This window comes from Gopherus evgoodei, chromosome 7 (assembly GCF_007399415.2).
Source record: "Gopherus evgoodei ecotype Sinaloan lineage chromosome 7, rGopEvg1_v1.p, whole genome shotgun sequence".
Taxonomy (NCBI): Eukaryota; Metazoa; Chordata; order Testudines; family Testudinidae; genus Gopherus; species Gopherus evgoodei.
The window spans coordinates 108932991-108945421 of NC_044328.1; the positions used below are offsets into that span (position 1 = coordinate 108932991).

Genomic DNA, 12431 nt, shown 5'->3' on the forward strand with positions numbered 1-12431 from the left:
CTTTCTGCTCACACTTGGGTTTGTAGTCTGGGCACTTTGAGGGGAAATGTAGCGCTAAGCTATTTCCCGTTCCCTTTAACAAAAGCCACGCTTGGTGGTGTGCAGCTGTGTCAACTGTGGAAAGCCCTTTCGGGTCATTCTCTTTGAGTTCCCCCCTCACTCACAGCCGAAGAGTCACTCTCCTTCATGCATCTTATCTCTGGCTTCCAGCCGTGAGCTCTTTGAATTCCGTCCCTTCCAGCATGGTGTTCCTGGTGTGGAGAGGCATCTGCCAGTGTAACTACCTCTTTGGAAAACGAACAGCGAGTTCCCCCCTTTCCTTTTTATCCCGGTGGCAAAGTGGCCTGTGATTGGAAAACGCTCTTCCCATGTCCCAGCACCACCCAGCACAGTGAGGGGAGCCAGGCTGAAACTTACTGGATTTGTTCGTTAGAAACTGGAACAGGTACACAAAAGGGCTACTAGGGTGATCCGAGGAAAGGAAAACCTGTCTTATGAAAGGAGACTCAAAGAGCTTGGCTTGTTTAGCCTAACCCAAAGAAGGCTGAGGGGAGATATGATTGCTCTCTGCAAATATAGCAGAGGAATAAATACCAGGGCAGGAGAGGAATTATTTAAGCTCAGTACCAATGTGGACACAAGAACAAATGGATATAAACTGGCCATCAGGAAGTTTAGACTTGAAATTAGACGAAGGTTTCTAACCATCAGAGGAGCAAAGTTCTGGAATAGCCTTCCAAGGGGAGTAGTGGGGGCAAAAGACATATCTGGCTTCAAGACTAAGCTTGATAAGCTTGTGGAGGGGATGGTATAATGAGATTGGTCTTTGACTATTAGCGGTAAATATGCCCAATGGCTTGTGATGGGATGTTAGATGGGATGGGATCTGAGTTACTACAGAGAATTCTTTCCTGGGTGTCTGGCTGGTGAGTCTTGCCCACATGCTCAGGGTGTAGCTGATCGCCATATATGGGGTTGGGAAGGAATTTTCCTCCAGGGCAGATTGGCAGAGGCCTTGGCGGTTTTTCACCTTCCTCTGCAGCGTGGGGCACGGGTCACTTGCTGGAAGATTCTCTGCATCTTGAAGTCCTTAAGCCATGATTTGAGGACTTCAGTGGCTCAGACACAGGTTTGATACAGGAGTGGGTGGGTGAGATTCTGTAGCCTGCATTGTGCAGGAGGTCAGACCAGATGATCATAATGGTCCCTTCTGACCTTAAAGTCTATGATTCTATGAATTCTTGTAGAGTTTCTCTGAAATTAAGAGGGATCCAGAATGTAAATATTTTTGGTGAGCTGATTGCTTTGTATTATACCTATGCACAGCTCTAGCACTCAAATTACTTGCAAACCCTAAGTAAGCCTCCCAGCACTTGGGAGGTAGGCAGTATTGTCCCCGTGTATGGGTGGGTAAACTGAGGCACAGAGATTATGGGATTTGTCCAAGGCTGCAGAGCGAGCCACTAGCAGAACCAGAAATAGAGTCTTGACTCCAAACACTAGCAACACTTCCTCTCATGTTGAACGAGATGCCAGGCTACTTACAGTGCCATGATGTTGCAAGTACTGGGGGCTGGGCAGATGAGTGGGTGGGATCTTGCATCATTTCCATGGCTAACACTAAGCCAGATGTCAGAAGACCTCAAGTGGATTTGAGCAAACATTTGGCTTGTGCTTTGATCGGACCTAATTCCGAGGGTCTCCAGATTATTGTTGATGATATTCTGGGCCCTGTTCATACTGAACTCAGGTTTCTCGACTGGGTGAATCTGAGGGAAGGAACTTGAATAAGATGCCGGGAGAGGAGAATGGTAAAAGAGAAAGAGGTGTTGTAAAATCAGAGCCCAAGCATTACTGCCAAGGCTCATGGTGTTTGTGATGGTATTTTACTGGGCCTGGAGTATATTTATAGGGGAACACAAATCATACATACATGCTCTGTGATGAGTGCTGCACACCTGCAGTGTATGTGTCTCTAATTAACCAGCCATGGAGAGTGAAATAGGATTGGATCCTACAGCCCCAGAAATGTTGGAAAAAACCAGGCGCGCGCTCTGAGCAGCGCCTACATTTATCTTTCCTGCAGCAGTGTTTAAAGGGAAAAGGGAGTATCAGGAGAGTTTGATAGGATCCAATTAAATTCCAGCAGATAAAATAATGATGAATTGCAGTTGAGCCCCAGCGAGACACAACGTACATTACAGCCGTCCCCATAGCGCGGGGAAGAAGTTGAGGTCATCAACTACAGAAAAATAGGACACAGCTGCAATTGTACCGTTCCTACAGAAATGCAGTCAAGGGGCGCACACACATGAGAGTGAGGAGAGAACGTGTGAGAGTCTGTGTGCGTGTGTGTATGAGAGGGAGGTCTGTGTGCGTGTGTGTATGAGAGGGAGGTCTGTGTGTGTGTGCACTGAGCTTATGGAAGGTAGATGTACTGTGCCAATAAAATGTACAGTTCTGGGAGAAAAGCTGAGTGGCCCAGCTCCCTTCCTGTAAGTGCTGCTCTGAAGGTCATGCATCACATGCCTCTGCGGAGCCTGGACAGGCTCCTGCATTCTTGCTGGGGTGGGGGCTTGTTGGTTTTGGTTTGTATGAATGGGGGCAAATGGAATTTGGAGGAGCAGCTCAGAGCAGATGGCTAAAGCGATTCTTGTGCATAGATTTCCTGTGTGTCCCTGTTGGATGCTGGGAAACTGAATTCTCAGGGGTTCCTCTTCAAAGGCCCCACTTTGCCAACAAATCTTTCTCCCCAAAGAGGACAGATTCCAGCTCCCTTTGGGGCCCATCAACCCCAGTCCAAGATCAGCCAGAGGAACAGAGATGGGGCACATTGAGGCTGGAAGTCGGGGGGAAGAGTAGGTGTAATGACTTTGTCACTGCTGTTCTGGGCTGGATTCACACACTTGTGCTAGAGGTGAAAGGTCATATCCCTGTCCCAGTACTCTGGACCGTACAGACCCACAGGTGCTTGTGACTGAGAGAAATGGGTTAGGATGGTACGAGATGATATAGCTATCAGGACTGAGATGAAATTAACCGAAGGAAATTGTAGGCTGACAATCAGCAAAGTCAGTGAGATAGGATTAGGATGAGTCTTGAGAGAGATGGTGGGAGCCCTCTCGCTTGAGTGGTTTCTAGCTGGACCGGATACCCAGCAGGGAGCAATCAGGTGCAATCTGAAGAGGAGTGGGCAGGCTGGGGCATTCCTAGCGAAGCACCACTGTAGTTACCCCATGCTCTGTCTTCCAGGGAGGCTGTTCTGTTCTGATACACCAAACGTGAGATCAAGGGATTGGGACCAGGGAACTCCTGACTCTGCTGCTGAGTTATTGTGTGACATTGGGCACGCCCCTTCCCCTCCTTTCTCAGCTGTCTAATGGGGATAATGCTGACCTACCTCCCGGGTATCAAGCGCACCATACACATGCTGAGTATTATTGTTCTGCCAGCCTGGCTGGAGCAGGGAGAAAGTTTGTGTGTGTGTCTGTCTGATGCGTATCTCCTTAGTCCTGTGTCCCATGATGATGCATGTGCTGAAAGTGGCATGATGCCAGAGAAATGCTCGTGGGGTGGGGAGGTGGGGGTATAGTTTGCTACTCAGGCTGCAGTTCCTATTTTTGTCCCCAGGCTGCAAATTTCTCTACTTTATGGCTCCTTCTGCAATGTGCCTGTGCTGCTTGTGTCCTCAAAGGACTGTCTGATTAAACAAGGGGTTCTTAAGCTTTTTCACAGGGAAAGCATAGCTTCATAAGAAGAGTGTCTGCTAGGCACATCCCCACCATTTGCCATTGCCCAAACCCTTATGTCGTTCCTATTCCCCACCATCACAGAACAGCCCGTTGGCAACTGTAACCATTGATTAACTGGGCACTTAATCCTAGCAAAGTGTTTAATGGGTATTTAATTTCTTTTAATGCAGTTTAATAGCTAGCAACCAGCAGGAGCCTGCACCATGTGACTAGCTGGCTCTCTGTGGCTGTGGTTTGGGAATCTTTGGGTTAAGTGACATGTAATAACTCACTGAACGATCTGGCCTGCCCTTCTGCATCCGTTATTCACTTAGCTCAGCAGAGGGAACACAGGTTAAAGGGGAACTGGAGGCAGAATGGCACCCAGGAACACCACAGTCCCAGGCTTAGCACTGATACTGATCTGGACCAAGTCACTTCCCCTATCTACACTTCATTTTCTCATCTGAAAAAGGAAGATGATAAGAATGCACTTACCTGCCTCCCAGGGTGGGGCTGAGGGGAAGCTGGGGGAGTAAACCAGTTACTTTGTGTAGTCTTTTAAAGTGTAGAGTCCTACCGCTATGGACTTGTGAGTGTCCTTGTTATTAAATAACATCTTTACATTGAAATACAAACACTGTTTGGGATTCCAGAACGTGCACAGAACCCATCTGTGTAGCCTTCAACAACAGTTGGAAATCAGCCACTTCTTTCCTTAACTGCCAAGTCCCGAGGTCAGGAATCTGTTTTCCTTGTAACAGTCACGACCAGTAAATCGGGGTATGGAATGCAGCAGCTTCCTTGCTCTGCCGTAGGTGTTAGTGATGTCATCAACTATTGTAGGAGAAAACAGCTCGGCGCCCCGATCTTCAACACTGGGGAATAAAAAGCCATTCAGCTTATCTTTTGGGAGATGCTGATTGAGGAAGTCCACCTGGCTCTCCTCATGGGCATCTGCCATCTGATTCAGATTCTGCATTAATTAAAAAAATTTTTTTTTTCCATTTACCTTTAACAGCAGTGAACCTCCTATCAAATGCCTCTAAACCTATGGCCTGATTCTCCCCTGCCTATTACCTCATGTCCTTTACATATGCAATACCTGATCAAAATGGGTGTGTTGTACATTCACTTTGCACAGGCCTAAGTGATGGTGCAAGGCAATGGAGAACAAGGCCCTATTCTAACTAGAGGATTTTCTCTGGTGCCTGTCACCGTAGTATCGAAACATCTGTCACAACAGTATCTGTTCAGACCTGTTGGATTCCTAGAGCTCTGCTGACATTGGCACTGACCCTGGTGCACAAACATGGAAGTAATTTACACACAAAGGTAAAGAGCAATCCCTGAGAACATGGTTGTGGGGATTGTTTTTTGACAGGGAGGGGAACCCTAGAATCATGGATACCAAACCCACAGCTGGCCTGCGAGCTCACGTCCAGCCCATTTAGGGTGACCAGATGTCCTGATTTTATAGGGACAGTCCCGATATTTGAAGCTTTTTCTTATATAGAAGCCTATTACCCCCCACCCTCATCCTGATTTTTCACACTTGCTGTCTGGTCACCCTAAGCTTGTTGCCCTGATTAAATTGCTAATGTAGGTCAACTCCAAAGAGGGCAGACCCTGGAAGAAATGAGAAGGGATTTTCCAGCTCCTAAGATGGGTAAGGGTGTAAAAAGAAAAAGCCAGGTGTAAGCAGGAGGGAGGTTTTGGCTGTGTTTGTGTAACACTAGCTTGTGGTGTCAGACTCCTGGCCTGGGAGAAGATTTGCTGGCTGCTTTCCTCACCACTTTTCCTACACACCCACTTTCCCTGGCTTCCCCTGCTTGGTTTCAGGATACGTGTTGGGCTCCCTTCCTATGTGTAACATTCAAGGAGATGCTCACGGCAGTTCTGGAAAGACCAAAAGGCTGGCTTGGCCTCCCTCCGGTTGAGTCATGGAGAGACGGGCAACTGCCAAGTTGGCCCAGGAGAAGCTGAGCCCAAAGGAAAGAGTACTTGTTTTCCCATGAGGCTCCCTGGAGTGGCTGAAAGAGATGAGAGCTCATGTAAGAACATCTTGGACAACAGGGTTTAATAATTCACAGCCCTCTGTAACCCTCCCTGCAGCGAGAGCTGCTGGGCTCCCCAGCTAAGTGACCATCGAAACAACCAGCTGGGGCTGCCAGCTCATATCTTCCCACTTGCAGGAATAGTTAAGGTCTGTTTCTGAACAGAGCAGGGTGTTTCCTATGCTGTGCACTGCTGGCTGCCCTGCTGAGGGTGGCCAGGCCTAATGCCATCAGTGGAACATAGCAGGGGTGCCGTGAAATCGAGGAGAGGTGTCCTCACACCTGCTGTAGCACTTTGTTGTCAGAGTCTCTGGATTCTGGCCCGCTCAGCATTCGCTTGCTAAGTGAGCTTTGTGCTTCAGGAAGGGACCTGAAGCTGTGTGCTCCGTGATCTCTGTGTTTGGGAGGTGGGATGGTCTGGAGAGAAGTGCAGGGAACTCGGAGTTAGTCTCTTGGCTTACATGGTCCCTGGCTTTGGGAGTGGGAAGAAACACCCACTCCTGGATTCCAGACGAGGATCCTGGCAGTGGTGACTCGTGGACCTCAGCTAGTGCTGTGGATTGCATTCCATGCAGTTTGCTGCATGTGTCTTTAAGACAAGACCTTAATAACCCAGGTGCTGTCTGCTGTGGGGGACATTAATGATTCCACAGCACTTTTCACTGAGCGCTAGACTAAAAGGTTGAGGTGTGTGCCAGGGGCTGCCCCTCTCCATTCCAGAAAGGGCTGCGTTTCAGCGATGCTGGCAGGGCACTATGGTGTACTTCAAGTTGTACTGCGTGTCATGAGCTGTCTTCCTGTCCACACACTAGGATGGCTGGGACAGGAATCCAAGCCTCTGCCACTCTGGCTCCCTGGAGTGTTTCAAGCTCCTGGAGCCTGGATGGAGTCCAGCCACTTCCCCAAACTTGGAAGGTCTGCACCCTGAGAGGGTGTCTAGAGACCCCATGTGGCAGCCCTCTCTGAATGTTGGAGCCCTCTGTCCATCCTCTCTGGGTGCTATGTTGACACTTCAGATTCCTGGTTTACTCAAACACACCCTGTCCCAGAACTCCACCCCAAAGGTGTGAAGCATCTGGTTTCCAGTTTCAGCTCCAGGGGCACACTGCAGTTGAGAAGCAGCCACTACACATACACTTGTTCAGTCTAACTGCCTGATGCTCTTCCATCCTTAATCATGTCAAGTGCAGGAGAGTGCAGATCATACAAAACAATGCACAGCTGAACCCGCAAGGCCCTCACTTCCTATCTTACCCTTCCTTGTGAGCTTTTGGGGGTCCATCTCGGCACAGGCAGGATGTCCCATTTTCACGCAAGCTCTTACATGGTGAATGGCCTCTCCCTTATGGACTGGAGAAAATAGCCTCCAAACAGACCAGCCTCTGCCTTTTTAAAACCTTTAGCCCCCCTGCATCAGGACAGCTTCCTACACAAGCAGAAACCCCTTCAGGTGCCTGCTGCCAAGGGGACTTCCCCACCTCCTAAACCAGTTCTTCTGGGCAGGGACCAATCTTCTGTCTACTGTGAATAGATTTCAAAGAACTGGGTACTTAGCTAGCCTCTGTTGTTCTTTGATTGCCACCAGCCTTTGGACCCTCATCCCAGCTTGGAGGCAAACAGGTCAGGGACAAGACAAAAGGTGGCTCATTCAGAATAGAGTTTGCCTGACACTGACACATAGGGCTCATAACCACACAGAATTCATAGACTGTACAGACAGATTCCCGATTCATCACACTATGTGATAGAAATTAGAGATGGGTTTGATGTGAGTACTCCTGACCTTCCAAAGGACTCGAAAGCTGAACCTCAAGCCAACCGTTCCGGTCTACATGAAGGGCTGAACTGAAGCCCTGGCTCCAAACCTCTTGTAGGGCTGGAGGTGTTTGTAATTCAAATCTGAGTTGCATGGCTTTAGCTCATCTCAGTAGCGAAGATAATACATGACTGAAGTGAACTTCAGAACCAGGGCAGAACTGTCACCATTGGCCATGATCATTCATTCATTTGGCAGAGTGAGGGCTGGCAGTGTGTGCAGCTCGGAGACCGTTCCTGCCATTTCTTCCCATTTCACCTTGCGTTTTGCTCTGCTCAGACAGCGCCGGCCTTTCAGTGCACCCTCCTTGCCCAGGCCATGTGTCGTCGCTCCGGGAGTCTGAGCTGAGTGGGGAGGCCTATTCTTCCAGAGGCAGATACGCAGTCTGTTGGGTCTGTCCCCTCCCAGCCTCCCACATGTGCCTGTTGCTGTCTCCAGGGCTGGTGCATGAAGGGTTAATCATCTCTCTTATCCCCTCACCCCCACCCAGGAGGAACTCATTTCCAAAAGGAGTTGGGGCAGAGAGATGCAAATAAGTGTTTTGGACAGCTGCAGGCTGGATGCCTTCCCGAGATGCCAGGGCCCCAAATGAGACATGTCAGAGTACAAATTGAAAATGCCAATTTCACTTAGGCTGCCATGCTGCTCGTCACAGCTAAATCCTGCTCTGTTGCCCCTCCCCCAACTCCCGCTTCCCGAGGCTGCCGATTGATGGTCTCCACTCGTTCATGTAGTTTGTCCCTCTTAGAGGGTCCTTCAGGCTCTGCCCACCTGTTGAGGTGGAGGTAGGACAGAAAGGAGGATACACCTGTAAAGTTCTGAACTCCTACCCCTTTCTGCTCTGTCATCTTGGGACCAGTGGGGAAGGAGCTCAATGTGCCACGATGTGCCAAGGAGAGTTGCATGGGAGACCGTCAAGGAGCACCTCATGTAGTGCTGGTGCTGGCTCAGCTGTGCGGGAGCCGTGAATCACTAGGGTGTTGATGGTGGCAGTGCTATTCCACTGAAGCTTTCAGCTGAGCTGGAAAATAGAGCTCTTGGTGGTTTATGATAATGAATAGCCCAGTGGTGATTTCAATTGGATAGGTCATTCTTCTTCACTTCCTGTCATAAACTGCCTTGCACCACTGAGCAAGCAGCAGCTGCATTCCACCCTGGAGGTGGCTGCATTTCACTAGTGGGGGTATGTGTGTATGCCATGCATGGATTATAACCTATGGTGCGGCCTGGGTGTGGGATATCCAAGGCTGGTGGGGCATGTTGTGTAATGAAGTCGGAATGACCCCAAGTACTGCTGCATGTGTCACCTCCTGCTGCTGCCTTGGCTTTGGAGCAGAGTTGTTTTGCTCCATCTCCTGGGACATCCATTTGGCTCTTGCTCAGCAACGCACTACAGCCTTTTGGGAGCCTGGAGATGAGGCGAATGGCCCCAGTAAAGCAGAGCCCTGTATATGACTCAGTATTGGGGCTGGCGCGTCTCCTGCCCTGAGTCGCCATGTGGGAAGGAGGGAAGGGCTGGGCCAGCAGGGCTTTCTGGCTTGTGGGGCAGCTGGTTTCCACTGTGGTGCTCCCTCTTGGCCAATCCCCAGAGGAGCACTGAGGGAGCTTCTCAGCCCGCCAGCTGGGTTAAAGATGAGGCATTTCAGTAACCACAGTGCAGAGGTTCAGAGGAAGGAAAGGCCCCCATCTCTTCTGGGTGCACCAGTAACGGGCCAGGGGCCTTGGTGTAATCTGGTCTCTGGTCCAGGCAGAGAGACATCGTGGGGAGTAGCCATTCCTCCTGCCTACCCCCATTAATGTAGGGCACGGAGCCCAGATGTCCCTCTGATTTTACACTGATCAGGGATCAAACACTGGCACTGAGATCATCCTGTGCTACCATCACTGAACTACCAGGCGTGCTTTTCCCTGGGCAGGCCTCCTGCGGGGGCCAGCACAGCCCAGGTAACAGTTACTGGCCTGCCCACATGTGCTCTTGGTCCCATCCAGAAAGGCCAAGGAATTTCCCCCCTTGCTAGCTAGTGGGGGGCTGCTGTGGTAGCTGTCACTAGCCTGAGGTCCGAGAGGCAGCTTATCCAGGGTGTGCACTGACACAGAATAAGGCAGTCTGATGTGAGCACGAAAAATGTCCCCTTGCCATATTTCTCTCCATATGTTCCATTCTGAGTCCTAACCCCCTTGACTGTGCTCGGGTGTGTAGACAGGCTACTAGTATCTTATTCCCTTAGCACCTTCCCTCCCAGAAAGTTCCCAAAGTGCACCTGTACAGACAGGCGTACATGCAGCACCACTGAAATGCAGCCACCTCTGGGAGGAAGGGCAATGGCCAACCGGTGCACAACAACATTGCACTGGGGAACTAATGGCTAAGGACTGCAGGGTGAAATCCATCTCTGATAGGAGGTGCTCCAGGGTCTTTAGTGTCCATGGAAGGGCAGGCGGGATGCAGGATTTCCCGGTCTCCTGGAAGTTCCACTGCTCAGTAAGCAGCACAGGAACCGGTCCGTTTACCATTGAAGAGTACAAGCTTACACATCTGTAGAAAGGCAGATAGTGCCCAAATCAGGCCCTCCAGCTGTTGTGTGACCCCATGGTGCCTGGCCCTGAAGGCTGGCATGAGTCCCAATAACTCCTCTACTCTGGCAGACTCCCCAGTATACCCAGCCCTAAAGGGGGCGTGACTCCTGTCTGCACGGAGCCAGGTTTTCTCTGTCCCCGCTGGACTCATGCTGCTGCCACCCAAGCTTGCAGTTCAGCCCCCTGCTGCTGCTTCACACAGATGAGGCAGGATCCTAGTGGCTGGAGCACAGGATTGGTACTCAGGACTCCTGGGTTTTATTCCCAACTCTGCCACCAACTCACTGTATGAACTCAGGTGACTCACCTCCTCCTGCCTCTCTCGCGCTCTCTGCCTCAGTTCCCCATTTGTAGCGAGCTCGGCTATTCTTCCATGAAAAGTTCCATATCTAATATAACGTGGTGATTAATTTAGCTCAGGCAAGGGGGTGCAGAGGTGTTACTGGCTCCCTGGCAGGAGAAAGCCTCTCCCCCTAGTACTGGTATCTGTTTAGTCCCATCTGAGGGCTGCAAGGGGGAATGAATCACTTCACTTTCCTCTGAGCCAAGTACGGAACTGGTGTTGAAGGAAGGGATGGACCAGGGGGCAATGCTGCCACTTACCCTGCTACCGCCATCATCATGCCCAGTCTGTGAAGCTGGGCAGCAGAGTAACTGGCAGGGGTTGGGGGTGGGGTCTGAGCCAAAGAGCGCCAACATGGCCATGTATGTGGCTCTCAACAAACTCCAGCAACCCATGAATCATTCATTTAATCTCTCCTGACATGCCTGTCATTTTCTCCAGAGAGGAGCGGAGACTCTCTCGCCAGAGTAGGTCGTTAGCTGTCAGGGAAGGTTCCGACTGCCTTTCTGTCTCCCTATCGATTAATCCTCCGCCTGCGTGCAGGGGCTGTGGAGGGACTGCTGATGGGGCTGCCAGGAGTTTGGCTCTGGTTAGAAGCAAGGTAGACAGTGTTGGTGGGGAGGAGGCCCAGGGGCAGGAGGAGCAGTTTGCTGCAGCTCTAATCTCTGCTTTCTTTGTCTTTGAACTGCCCCCTGCTTACCTCCCCAGAGCTTGAGTGTGGCTTGAGTTCCTTTGGCTTTGCAATCCAGGCATGGGCGGGTGGGGGGGGGAGTTGTGCTTCACTGAAGGTAGAATCCAGCACCACTTGTGCTCTGCAGAGGGGAGAAAGACAGCTCCAATCTCTGCCAAGGTGTGGGCAGCTCAATCGTTCCATTTAAACAGACCAGCAGGGGAATACACTCCTTACTGTGGCCACAGACTGAGCCTGTGTATCATGAGGACTGAAGGATAATTAATCGAAGTAGTTTCCCCCCATGGTGTTCCCAGAATGGCCCCGTTTCTGGGCTGCAGGTGCTGATGCTGCTCTGGTGAAGACTATCTCACAGGTTTGTTTTGTGAGCAAGTGTTGAAGCTGCAGATAGCAGGGTCCATCCTGACTCTTCCCAGAGAGAGAGATGTCGTCTCTCTGTGCTCCCGAGTTTGCCTTTCCCTAGTCCCTAATGCATGCTTGCCTGCCTCACTGAGATGGTTTTGAGTCCGGATTGTGATGAGTTGTTAGAGCAGCAAGAGGCCCAGGCCTGCAATAGCAGGGAGGGGGGACTGCAAGTTAGAAGCGAAGGGTGTCAGCAGAGGCGGGAGGATCAGGAGATCTGAATGGCAGTGGGTGCTGAGAGGCAGCCTGGTGGAACATTGGCAGAGCGGTAGGGGGGTTGGGACTGGAATAACAGTGGGTGTCTCTGCTTAGGACTGAGGTACGTTGGAAGAGCCACAGGGAACGGGAAGTTGCCCAGTCGGTGCTAGGAGTCTCTGACTGTGATGAGAATGTATCAAATTCTCCCAGATCTGTGACGCTGTTCATTAGCCTCTCCTCCCCTCATCGCTGTGCTTCAGCGCTGCACCTGTGAGATGGGGCTGGTAGTCCTGGCCTTCAGCTCCTTCCACAGCAGCAAGGAGAGGTGTATGGTAGTGTCCAAAGCCCCCTGAGAGAGAAGAGGCTGCGGTAGGGCACAGTGCTATTGAAAGCAGCTGCCCTCCCCCATCCCTGGGGCAAGGGTGGGGCATGCCGGGGTAGCTGACTAATGGCTGTGCTGCTCCTCAGCAGGGAGGTGCAAGAGAAAAGCAGTTAGTAGGGAATGGGTCTCGTGTGCCCACATCAAGCAAACCCAGTACAGCATGGCCCCGCCGGAATCGGCTCTGGCTGCAAGGTGCCTATGAGCTCTGTGTCCCCAGGTGGCTCTCATGCTCCC

General features: G+C 51.0%; 1 protein-coding gene across 5 annotated transcripts in view; it reads left to right on the forward strand.

The window, feature by feature from the left end:
- PLXNA1 (plexin A1) overlaps window positions 1-12431 on the forward strand; it is a 401191-nt gene that overhangs the window by 305172 nt on the left and 83588 nt on the right. The gene's annotated exons all lie outside the window — the stretch shown is intronic.